The sequence below is a fragment of the Bombus affinis genome, chromosome 11 (genome assembly GCF_024516045.1).
Source record: "Bombus affinis isolate iyBomAffi1 chromosome 11, iyBomAffi1.2, whole genome shotgun sequence".
Taxonomy (NCBI): Eukaryota; Metazoa; Arthropoda; class Insecta; order Hymenoptera; family Apidae; genus Bombus; species Bombus affinis.
Genome location: NC_066354.1, coordinates 3,276,260 through 3,289,256, shown reverse-complemented (window position 1 = coordinate 3,289,256; position 12,997 = coordinate 3,276,260). Strand labels below are relative to the sequence as shown.

Sequence of the window (12,997 nt, the reverse complement as noted above, 5' to 3'; positions counted from 1 at the left end):
GAGTTTCAAGGAAAAAATTGAATTGCTTTCTCAAATGAGACACTTCGGCCGAGTTTTTCCTTCGATGGAATTTAATTTTAATCGAGTCGCCCGTTCGGGATGGAGAAATTAATTTTAACCGAGTTTCTCCAGAAACAGAATTTCATTTTAATCGAGTGCTTCTTGCGGCCAAATTAATTTCGACGCAATCTGTCTTCTGTTCTACTTTCCACCAAGAAGAATTCTTTCTGCGACGACTAATTGCAAAATTTTCTATAGACCATCAGCAGATTGAAACAGATTTTCCATCATGAATTTAACAACATTAAAGTTGTTTGGGAAATCCATGGTGGGCGTTAAGAAAGGTTCAACTAGAATTAAATTTTTCGCCAACTACAATACCTCACAAATCTTTAGAACGTTTATTATATATTATTCGTTTGTTTATTTATATGTATTATATGGATGACACCCTTTGATACAGACAAAGATCGCTATAAGTGGACAAATAATTAATAATTAACCGTGAATGGTACAGGAATAGAGACGAATTAGATACAATGTTTCAGACATGTTTCTTAAATCAGGTAGATTGGTGAGTTGGCATGTTTGTAGATATGATTGAGGCACAGTTAGTGCTACACAAAAATGCGCGGAATAAATATAATTAATAATTATACTCAAATCATCTTCCGGTATAATTTAATAAATCACACTATAACATAATTATTACAGTACAACATAATTATCTGAAATTAATTTTTTCAATTAAGTTAAACCAGGCGTAAGTTGTAATATTTGTTTATTTTAGGTTAAAGTTATCCTAAAGTTAAATCAAAATCAATCTAAACCGTCGTGGGCGTTACATTTTACGTGGTAAAGAAGAAATATTTTGTAAAGCAATTTTCTCAGAAAGTTTCCACGAGCGATCCTGTGCAGTGATTCTCAAATTTGAAAACAATTCACGATTAAAGCGATTAAAGTTCCACCGACAATTTCCGGCCACACAGTAGAACCTGCAATTGCATGCACGATTTCGCAATTAAACGCACGAGAATGCAAAGTAAACGCGGTCTAGTCTTGTAAACGTCGTTATCCAGAATTCATACGCCGTCAAATCGGTATTCGATGTAATTCGTCCCGTTGCAGCGGAATGAAATTCATTAATGCAAATATTCACCACGTTCCCCGTAATTTCATTGTTGCAGGTAAATCGATTAATCGTACGATCCCCGATTCTTCCGTCGAAATGACCGAAAGGGAACATACTGTGACATTTCTATTGCCAGTAAAATCTCCTCTCGATTCAAATTTCTCATCGAATCCCTTAACTGATTTGATAAGAAAATTACTTTCACGTCTATTGTTAATCGCAGCCATTTAATGGTTTTCCATAGGCAACAGAAGGAAGCAATTAAAGAGATTCATTGTAAATTGAGAAGTCCAGCATGAATATTAGTTTGAAGACGTCGCAATTTCAATCGATTAATAGGATATCGATGTTTCTATCTTCAATACTCGTTTGAGACACTTACGAAGTATTAAACATTAATTATATATTATAATACCAGCGCAAAGAAATCTTCAAAAAACGAAGTTGATCAAAATTTTTTTGCTTTTTATATAATCCATGTCTTTCTCGCAGGATAGAGTTATTAAACAAGTAAAAATACCACATTAAACCCGTCATTCCTGCATGGGTATTGTATTATCCAACGAATCCGTGTACCATCGTTGAGTTTACGGTCGGATACGAGAAAAGCGTGGGTGGCCTCGCATTTATGGGTAAATTATTTTTATCCGCGCGCAAAGGGTTGGCTGTAAAAGAGCGAGAAGGCTCGTTGTCGGGTAAACGAGGCTGGAAAACGAGCGAATCGGGGCCAGTGTCCGTTAAAACGTAACTCCGTTTCTGCGTGAACCGCTTCTGTCCAAAAACGAGGAGAGAAACCACGAATAAAAAATATAAAAAGAAGGAAGACTGAAAAAGACAAAATAACAAAAAATTCGCCATTTTATCCTTTCTTTTTCATCCCCTGTCGGATTCTATTTTCGTTTCACTTGTTTCATATCGCTGGAGTCGCCTATGGGTAACCGTTTCAACGGTGACCGAGTTACGAGGATTGTTCGTCACGTTGATTCGACGATTTTTGAGAGCAATGAGGACACGCGTCAGGTGGCAGTTGGTTGACGACGAAATTGATTCGAAAGCTAAGCCAACGACGTGACGACGCTACCGACGTGGAAAAACGCCGATGCGAATTCATCACGAGGACTCTCCGCGAGCGCGTACATCGTCGAGTAGCTCTGGTTGCTCGCGTTGTTGAAAAAAAATCAACATTGCCCCCTCCCTTCTCCCACTATCAGCCCTATTTTGTTCGCTTTTCCTCCAATTTACCGTCGTTTCTTTCTTCTTCCATTTCGTCCTGATATTTTCTTTTTTCCTCTCCTTTTCGTTTCTTTCTAATTCTCTTTTACTCTTTCTCTCTCTCTCTCTCTTTCCCTCGTTTTTCTTCGCTTCTGCTCCACTTTTTTCCGGGTTTTTTTTTTTTTGTTTTAATTCGTTTGACGATCATCACGGTTGAAACGAAGCGAACGACTAACGCGAGTCGCATCCTCCTCGTCTTTCTTTTACAACGATCGGTCGCTTTCAACCAGATGACGCAGCGTACCGGAATGATCGCGTTTAACGGGGATTAGAGTGAGATCGATACGTCGATCGAATCGGCGTTAATGGCCATGAAAACGCGATCGACTCGATTTTTCAGATTATCACGCGCCGCGCCGTGAAGGTTTTTATATTAGCTCCACAGTGAATGATATTGTCTTGTTGTTTCTCCTACGATACGCTCTCTTTCATAAGTATTGTAATAATAATCTAAATAAGTATTACGGCACTTATGAATGGAAATACACATATAGAGGAACTTAATCTTCTTAATTTTAAAAGATTGTCTTTTATTAAAATAAGTTTTTAACGTAATGGAACGTCTCGGAGATTCTTTAGTACGTTTGTGGTAAAAAGGATTAGCAACGGCATGACGAAATTGATTTACGTCGCTTTGATAACAGATTATTGGCAATTGCATTAAATGTACGGTGATATATTGCCCGACGAGCTAGATCATGATTGACATTGTTGTCAAATTCTACATCGTTCTTTTTACACTGATTCATCAAAAAAAAAAAAAAAAAAAAAAAAAGAAAAAAAAAGAAAAAAGAAAAAACGCGGTATTTGATTCTAAAAAGCGATTTAAAAAAATTATCGAAAGGTTCTATAACGGTTTTATGTCAGATTTTTCTATCCAATTAATCGAAAGTCTGTTTTTGAAAGCGATATAGAATTTCACCCAATGGCCAATCTTCGGCTATTTTTTACTTTTCGTTTCCCTTTTTTTGGTCAATCTATCCTTTTCAGTTTTTTATTAATCGACCATGAATATTGTATTTGATTTTCTCAACGTAAATTGTTAAAATTAGTTTTTTTTTTAATTTACTGCATAATCTGATATAAAAAGCATAAATGACAGCGGCGCAAACACTTTTCTCACTTTGATTCCCACTATTTCCAAATTTTACTGTGTGGAACTTTGTAACTAGAAAGCCCGGTTAAACACGGATCTTTGCTGGCATGACTCTCTCTTGAATTGACAATTTGATTTATTATACTTCACCCTTCTTTTTTTCTTTTTTCCCCACTTTCATACTACGCGTCTCGTTTTCCATTCATCGGTGTCTGTATTTTTTAAAAGGATTTACCACGTCAATCGATCGAAAAACCTTCAGGTTTTATTTCTTTATTACGAAAATAGTCATGGCGACTTCAGCACTGAAATTGTTGGAAATTCGTCTATATATATATATTTATTCGCCGCTTTTTAACGAATGAAATTGTCATGAGATTTCACTTTTTGCTTGTGGTATGGCTCGGGTTTTTCCCTTGGCGGGAAATACAAAAAACATTTTCACAAACCTCTCGATTAAATACGGATATTCGTAAACATCGTATTGAATAACATGAAATGAAATGTATTTTTTTTATCGATATTTCATTTGCTACTCTATGTATAAAATAACAACAAATTGAACGAAATTCAATTTTTCAATAGTTGTTCGAGTTTTTAATTTGTTTGTCAATGGCGCTATGAGATTTGATCGCCTTTGTAATGATCAATGAAAGTGCTATGGGAAAGTTTTTGTAAATTTATTATATGTAGGTATTATACAAAATTTTTTGAATTTTCATTAATACTGGCAGAGTTTATATTAATATGCATTTAGTAAAAATTTACATAGAAAGTGGTTCTATGATATATTCCGGCCTGTTAACGTAATGGATAATTGATTCTTGCAATAATTTTGTAACTTTTATCAAGAGTAAATAAGCGATATATGCTTTGCAATATTTGCAATAAACACTTTGCAACTTCTATGCACATTTCCGTACTCGTTACAAATGTTTTTAATAGCTCGTAAGTCTGATGAAAGAGGAAATGAGGATTTTGCAGGCGTGAAACGATGTAGCGTCCTTGGCATGACCTTGAACAAAAGAGTTCAAAGATCAAAGTACATCGGGGACGTCGTTGATTTCTAAATATTTCTACAACTCCAAAGTAGGACAGTCGAGTGCGTTCAACGAGTGCACAGGTGTAACTCGGATATGCATATGTAATTGACGGGAGCAAGAATATCATTAACCTCTTCGTTCAATTATACATGCATATCTCACACACCTATTACGAGTAACTAAAGTATTTAATCAAAAAAAATTTTTTATTAATTTTCCGATTCTTACGAGTAGTTGCAATAGTACGTTTCGATATTTGAAAACATCCAGAGTTCTCCGTTAAAATTCTTTTAATTTATTGAAATTTAATCACACCCACTCTTTTCGAACAAAATTTAACTGTACCAATAATCTTGAGAAATTAAGAATTTCACCACTTGCACCTCCATTCTTTAGATTTTCCTACCAAAATTTAATTGTACCCGCAGTTCCTCCAAAGTAACGATCTTGCCACTCGCGCTTCACTAAGCCATACATTCTCCAACATGCGTCATCACATCCTAACATTCTGATACTCACATACAATTTCTCCCATACCGTTCGATCACCTAAGACCCCATTATTCTCCCAAACACTTGCCAGTATGTACTCACAAATACACACATTCCCCGAACGTTCCCTCGCTTCCTACACCCCTCGCAACGATATTTTCCACTTATCCTACCCTCCCTGTTCTTGCATCGTTCGCATTCCCTGTTCCACGGTACGTCAGCCAAAAACACGGTTCGTGGCCGCAAGAAACGCGACCCGTCTAAATACCGACCGGATCGAAACCGGGGAGGGGCGAGGGTCGAATCTAGTTCAGCACGGAACAGGGTGAAGCCTGGTCGTCAGTTCGTCTCGCCCCTCGGCCCTGTAATTCCCTTCTAAGCTCCTTCCAGGTGGTCCACTCGCGTGTCACACGTAGCAGGCAAGGTGGGAGGGTGAATGTACCGGAGGCACCTTGAAGGAGGCCGGGGCTGGTTGTCCCCGATATACACGCCGACACCCGTGTCTATCGGCTTCGGTTTGTCCGTGTATTGTACGCGTTCATGTACGGGCTGGCTTAGGCGCTGTACATTCGTACGAGGCTTACCAAAGACGACGACGACGACGACGACGACGACGTCGTCCAACGTGGCGAACAATGGGGCGATTAACGCGAGTACATGGAAAAGCGGCACGCCGATAACGGAAACGTTTTACGCCTAGCGAAGTGGCGAGCAAACCGGTCGTCAAAGTACCGGTATATGGAAAAAAAAGAAAAAGAAAAAAGGAAGTAGCAGCTACCACTCTCGAATGGAGGAATAATACGCTTCGTCGAGTATGTCCATGCGCGTTTTTCTCTTGCCACTATGGCGCCACGATCTGCATGGAATATGTTAAGCTGATACGAACCTTTTGCGGCTACATCTGTGCAAATGGGTAGGTAATTCTGCGGAGATAATCAGGCGTGTATGAAAATGTGATCACTGAATACGTGATGTTGCTCCTGCGTGTTTTGAAGTCTCCGAAGTTTTCGCGGATGCACAGACCTTTTGTAGGTTGGTTTGAGTTGAGATTGTTAATCGAAGATGTGGAAGTTTTGGTGGAGTTTATTTTTTTCGTTGCCTTCGTTATATTACTTTGAATAGAAATTATGAATTGTAAATTAACGGACACCGTATCTTGTAAGATGTTTGAACAGTGAGATTCTGTTGCAACACATCGATTAGAAATTATCAATTGATGAAATGATCCAACGAAGATCGTATTTTTCAAGATTTTTAAAGAACGACTGAGATTTCATTATATTAGTTTGATTAGAAATCGTTGATCGATAAAGTGAATTAATGGACACTCTAATTTTTTAAGATGGTCGAATAACGAACGAGATCTTGTTGCATTACTTCGATTAAAAATAATCAATCAATGAGATGGAAATTTCATAAAGCGTATTATTTCGTCCTCGTTAAATATACATGTTAGAAAGAAGTACAGTTTCCATCTACGGAATCCTACAACCAGTTATTCCATATCTTGCAAAGTTAAAATTTTGCGTATGCTGGAAGCTTCGTGCGTTAAATTTTTCAAGAAGCGTGACAATCTTCACGAAAAGGAAAATCGTGCTCCTGTTTGTTCGGAAAAATCGGTGACATTTACTTCGAATTCTCCGAAATATCTTCGATTTCGCCGAAGAAAAGGGATAATCGTGGTTCCTTTAAGTTTGAATCGAAAGAAAGTAGATATAGTATAAAGGTCGACGTTCGAAAGTGGAGAGACGGTCGTTTCTCTGATTCTCCCCCGTTGTTCTCATTTCTGGTTACTCTCACCTCGATAAGAATCGTTTCGATCCTTCCTATCTTCGCGATATCTTTGCCGCGTATATTGACTTTATCCCTCCCCCCTCCCCGATTACTCTTTCGGTATCTTTTAAGAAGGCGTATCTCACGATTAATCTCGCTAGGGGATCGCGTGGTATAAAGCGAGCCTTCGTTGGCCTTTCTCTAATTGCCGCTGCTCCACTCCTCAGAGAAAGAATCACCAAGTGAACGACCTGAGAGGGTTGCACGCCCGACCAAGATATATTTCGTAGTTGGAACTGATATTTTTCTGGATATTATTTCAAGCCAGAGGGAACGAGGAGACGCTCTGTTATTTTTGATTTCACAAATTACATTTGTGGATTTCAGCGAACTCTTCGCTACGAAAGCCAAAGTATAAAGTGTTTCGTAACAGGTGGACGGTGAGGTAATGAAAAAAGTTAGGATAAATGTGTATTTTACTCGATCTTTTTATCGAGTCGTAGTCGCTTGTTGTATTTTAAGAACGATATAGAAGCTTATTGCAGTTTCTTGTATTATAGAAAACTATTACAGCTTTCATTGAATAGGAACCTGGCAATTATTAAATAGATTAGAATTAATAAATAGATTTTCGGAGACGGTAATACCATGATAGAATACGATAAACATTACTAGACAACGCATGTCCATTCGAATTATTTTTTCGAATAAATTTAAATTAATTTAAAGGAGCCAGATATTTCTTTATTTACTTCATTGTTTTATTTAAGCTTGCTCAAATTTCCAGATGAGATTTATATAGTTGTAAAATATTGATACGTATCTGTTTAAACGTTGAGATTGCATTTCTGTAGGATGTCATATATAAGCAGCTAAAAAGCTACAATCAGGTATTCGTTTCAGCCTCTAAATTTTATAACGAGTTCTATAATACATCTCCCTTGGATATTTTATACATTTTATGTATTACGTTCATTTTTCATTTTCACAATTCCGATACACGTATAAACGTCCGCAGTATAAGTATTACATTGCTAAATAAGGTATTGATGTATTGATGTTGATGAAATTCAAACTTCAAACAATAACTCGATGAAAACCTCGTTTCACGGCTCATTTTCGTTATCATGTTCACTTCCCCACCCATCCTTCGCTTCTCGAAGGTACTTCTCCGTCTTAATTGCCCCATTGTTCGCGATATTCGTCCTCCACGATGCCCTTCCGGGGCATACGCGAGAAAGGGGCAGAAAAAGCAACCGAAAAGAAAGCGATGAGAAGTGGGGAGAGGAAAAATCTTTTCGCCGTTCATCCTCGCCACTTCACTCGCGAGCACTTCGCCGCCGTTTCAGTGACGCGTTGCACCTTTTTATTGGCACGCGTACTGGTTTACTTCTCTCTCTTTTTTTTTCGAGTTCCCGGGACTCCCGTTATTCACACCGCTCATTGTACTTCGAGTGCGACTGCAAACGCGCTGCGGACTCTCTCGACAAGAATGCAATTTCTGCAATGACTTTTTTCCAAACTGATATAGCCACCGATTCTCTCCTTTCTTCTCTTTCCCCTTTTCCGATTAAATTGAAATAAAATTGTTTTCCTCCCTTTGTCGTTTCGTAATTACTTTTATTGCTTGTTTTATTGCTTGTTCGATAAACAGTATAGCACAGTAGATGAACTGGAAAATGGATTAAATGATTTCAGAGAATAACTTGTAGGGAAATCCCTCGATAAATTCTGTACTATATGGAACATTCTTCTGTCTTACTTCCGTGGAAAATCGTTTGTTTTGATATGGGACAGATCGTAAAGCTTAAAGTTGTACAGGAATTTTGTAATTACATTTATCGTTTATTCTAATACTTTTTGAAACAGTAAGTGTCGAATCGGAAAGTTGACTTAATGATTTTGAAAGACAATTCGTAAGACGTCACGTCAGCGGCTGCAAGTGACGGAACAATTTCAGTGTGTAAGCTGATTCTGGTAATTTGCGTAATCGTAGCTTGATTGCTCTCCGAGTTAGGCCTAGTTGTCGAGCTAAGTGAAACGCAATTGCCTTGCAACTGTGTAACTAAATTTCCAAGACTGATGACATCGCGCTAACTAAGTTATTAGGGACAAAAATCTGTCTTTCTGCTACCGAATGAATCATGCCAGGGGAAATACAATCTGCTTTACACTAGTATCAACACCAACGGAAGGGGGAATTATTTACAAGTAATTACCGGGCTTCCCGTTTCAAACGCTCGACTTGCGTACTACACTCCTTTCGTTTCCAGGAAGGAAGACATGGGACCCTTGCAATTCTATGAAACTAACCTCGCAACCCTTCTCATGATTCACTTAATTTATTCGTAACAAATCGTTTTCCAACTTAATTCTGCTGCGATTACCATATCGTATCGTATATCGTATGATATCATATCACATTGTGTATTAGATTATTACCGCACAAACGAGGTACAGAGAAAATATTTCTATGAATTAAGAGAATTGAGTTTGTCATAGTGTTACGAATACTTCGATTTCTGCAAATTTTATATTACTGTAGGATCTGAACGAAAGAAAAGGTATAGCCAAAAGAATATTAGTCGGATCTTAGAAATTCCTTTTCACAACCACATGTCAAGAATCCAATGACACATTTGAGTCGATTAAGAATAAACAATTCCAAACGAACATAATTATTAACATAGTTTACGTTCTAAATGATGGCCCTAAAATAATTACGCAATCTTTTAAATCCTTTTCAGAATTGAATATCAAAAGTCAATAGTCTCCCCCTCGTCAGTAAATCAACTAAAACGAAAATTCCAGACGTAATGTAGGGTCAACATCCTCGACGACTTGATCAAACGTTTAACTTAAAAAATCAACGCTTGTTTTATGCTTGGTAATTGACGTACCACGATGCCCGGTGTCGCATCTCCAGCAAGATGGTCGAAGGTTGTTCCCCGGGGAGGCGTATTTTCTCCCGACACCTTCATTCCTCGTCTGGCATAATTACACTCGTCAGACTTGTCCCCCTTTGGGTCTCGTTTCTCCGCGAAAAACGAGAGCGAAAAAAAGAAGTACGCGCGGAATGTCTGGGAAGAGCGAAACGGAAGGAAAGGGTTGGGCGGTTCGCGAGGAGGCCCGTTATCGCGTTGATAACGGCTAGGGACACGGCGCACGAAACAGGCGACATTCATTAATCGACGCCGCAGCGTCGTCACCCTTTAAGCGCAAAAGCTTTTGCGTCTCATTAGTGTGACACCGAGAGAGGGTTGCTCCGAAGTGGAGCCACGCCAGCGCCACTTCACATTCACCACTTTCCCTCTTTCCCTTCGACCCTTTTTCAGCCCACAGTGGCGTAGTCAGGGTTTTCATTTGAGAAGTTTACCCTGCGCTTTCCTACCTACGCGAAACACGTTACGAAGTGCAAGAGATCGGACTTCCTGATAGCGATTCACTGAGTCGCGTTAATTTTCGCTAATTCCGCCGATGGCTTTTTAAAAATACGAAATTACTGGTGTTCTTGTTGTTTTTTTTTTTCGCGTGAAAAGTATTTAAGAGGCAAAGGAAAGTTTGGGAACAGGGTGCTGCGAGGCGATTGCGGACTTTCGTGCAAATTCGCGTCTTTGCGAACGCAGGAATAAGAAACTGGAGAAATGGAATTTAAATTACGAGGTTATACTTTCGATCTCTAAATATGAGAACACTCTGTTTCGGATATTGTTCCACATTCACGTATTTTTCCATATTACATTTTACATTTTTGCGCAATTCGTAAATTTTGAAATACCTGCGCGAGATACTTCCAAATAATAAAAGTCGGCTGTCTTTGATGGGTAGAGAGAGCAAAAGAGAGAGAGAGAGAGAGAGAGCTTTAAATGTTATCGCATGACAGCAAGAAATCTCTTAACGAAAATTGCTAAATCTGTCAATTTTTATTAAGGGAAGGTCTAAATTGGAATTTACAATATCGCATTGTGTCGAGAAATGTCTGCCCGTTTAAATTGCTAGACTCTTACTGTCAATGAGAAAAGGATTTAAATTGTAGTTTCTACTAATTGGATTAGCCTTCGCTAAATTTACGTCGAGGTAGCATTAGTTGAGACACCACTGCATGTTTTTACTATAGGAGAAAGTAGTTTCTTTGGAGGAAGTACCCTTAAAGAGTCAAAGTCAGTTCATGTAAATCAGCCAACTGGCGGGTTTAGAGTGTAGCGTGCTTACCCACAATTCTTAAGGTCTCGAGTTCGAGTCCCCTGGGGTTGTGATATTTTTCACAGACTTTCGTTACTCTAACGCTAATATACTAAAGCCCCGAAAGGTTTGGGTGTGTTCTTCTTAAAAAAGCTTCTCTCTCCCTGCATTAAAAAATGGTCGGGTAAACAACACTATAAATAGGGGAAAGTCAGTCGCGGTTGTATTTCACTGTCACTATCCTTAGAAATAACATGTAGAGGATTTTTAGAGAAAAATTAGATTTGCACTTCTTGGATTCCCTAGAAATACCTACGAACGAGTTTTTCGTCATAAAGCTTTTCAGATTCTGTCAAGTTAAATACAAGGAAAAACATTCTGGAAAAATTAAAAGGGAAAAAAATCTGGGTCGCACGTTGATTAATGTGTTCTGTTATCATTCTTTAACTCTTCTTCTACATTCTTTCATTCAATTTTCGACCCGATTATATCTTTTCTATGTTAAAAACTATCTTAAGGTAAAAACGATCTTGAATAAAATAAACAAAATTAAGAAATAGAAAGAATTTTGAAATTGAGAAAAATGCAAGAGTATCGTAATAAAAGCAAGGGATGTTAAATGCAGAATGTTGAGGAATTTTGAGTAGTTCCTAAACTACGCCACTGTGGATCCCTTCATCGTCATAAAGTAGAAAAGGGGAAAAGCAGGAAAAGAAGAAAAAGGGAGGGGGGATGCGCGAGGTCCTCTTTTCCTCCACTTTGTCGAATGTTCTCTTTATACTTAGCCCCGACGTAGGCAATAACAGCGACGAGAAGAAGAGGAACGTGTCACCAGTGGGCTGCCTTGATGCGATAACGTTGGATTTGATGTGGATTACGGCGTACATCATAGGACTTTGTTTCATAGCGATTTTCGGCGACATTTTGGTAATCTTGTCCGTTGGAATCCTTCTATGGAAGACTGATCGGGAAAATAAGTAATGGTAAGATACCCTTATCTACATCAGTATAAAAAAGAAATCAAACGACTTCATTGAGTAGTTTCATACAATGACTACGAAAAGTATTGGCACATACCTCTATTTTCCAATGAAGCACTTTTTTTCTCAGGTTAATACATTTCGTTTTCATTAAATTGTAATTTCATTTTGTAATTATATGAAAGTATTGCCAAATGACACGAACTTCGATGAATTAACGAATATGTAAATGTTATAATAAATATTTAGAATCGTATGCGAATACTTTTTGCACTTATCGTATATCATAATAGAAAATGAGCGGAAAACAGAGGGAGACGAGCAGGAAGCTGACATTATATCGATGTAGCAGGCTTGCATGATGGAATTACGTTTTGCAACTGCGGATAAAGTTGAAGCTACGTTGCCTCTTGAAGTTAGTTCACCGATATACCATAAGTTTGAGATTAATTTAACCCTCGAATATAAATAGAGAAGCAGCGACAGGGACCTGATATATGGATCCGCGATGCCTATTAAGGATCAACCTAAAAGCATGAAACAGGAACAAAACTGTGGAAGAAATGAATGAACCCATGCCTTCGCCCGTTGAAAATTATTCAATTACATGGCTTGAAGTTTTTCTTTGTGCGAATTTCTATTACCTACAAATTAAATACATTAACGTTTTTCTTGAAGTCTTTACATTTTCTTTCGCCTTTCTCTTACCATAATTTTACATTTCCTCCTCTTACTATAATTTAACGAAATGAACCGAATTTCTGATAATCTTCTCGTTCCTACCACAAAAGGAATGGCAAAATGGAGCGATCTAGCTATTCCACGCGGTGTTATACCGATGAATAATCGATGAGCATCGAATTATCATAATTCAACGAGACAAGGCTGCGTTGAGTTCCGTTTGATTTAATTCGTAATCGGCTTGTTCGATTTCTCTCATCTGAGGGACGTAGAGTTACAACGATTTATCGTGAGAAGAGATAGAAAGGTAGAAAGATAAAAAAAGGATACTAAAAGAGGTAGCGATA

The 12,997-nt window shown here is 38.1% G+C and overlaps 1 long non-coding RNA gene across 1 annotated transcript; it reads left to right on the top strand.

The window, feature by feature from the left end:
* Window positions 1-4,725: 4,725 nt before the first annotated feature.
* On the top strand, window positions 4,726-12,646 carry LOC126922128 (uncharacterized). Its single transcript, XR_007712659.1, has 2 exons — window positions 4,726-11,972; window positions 12,263-12,646. It is a non-coding gene; the product is annotated as an uncharacterized LOC126922128 (long non-coding RNA).
* Window positions 12,647-12,997: the final 351 nt, after the last annotated feature.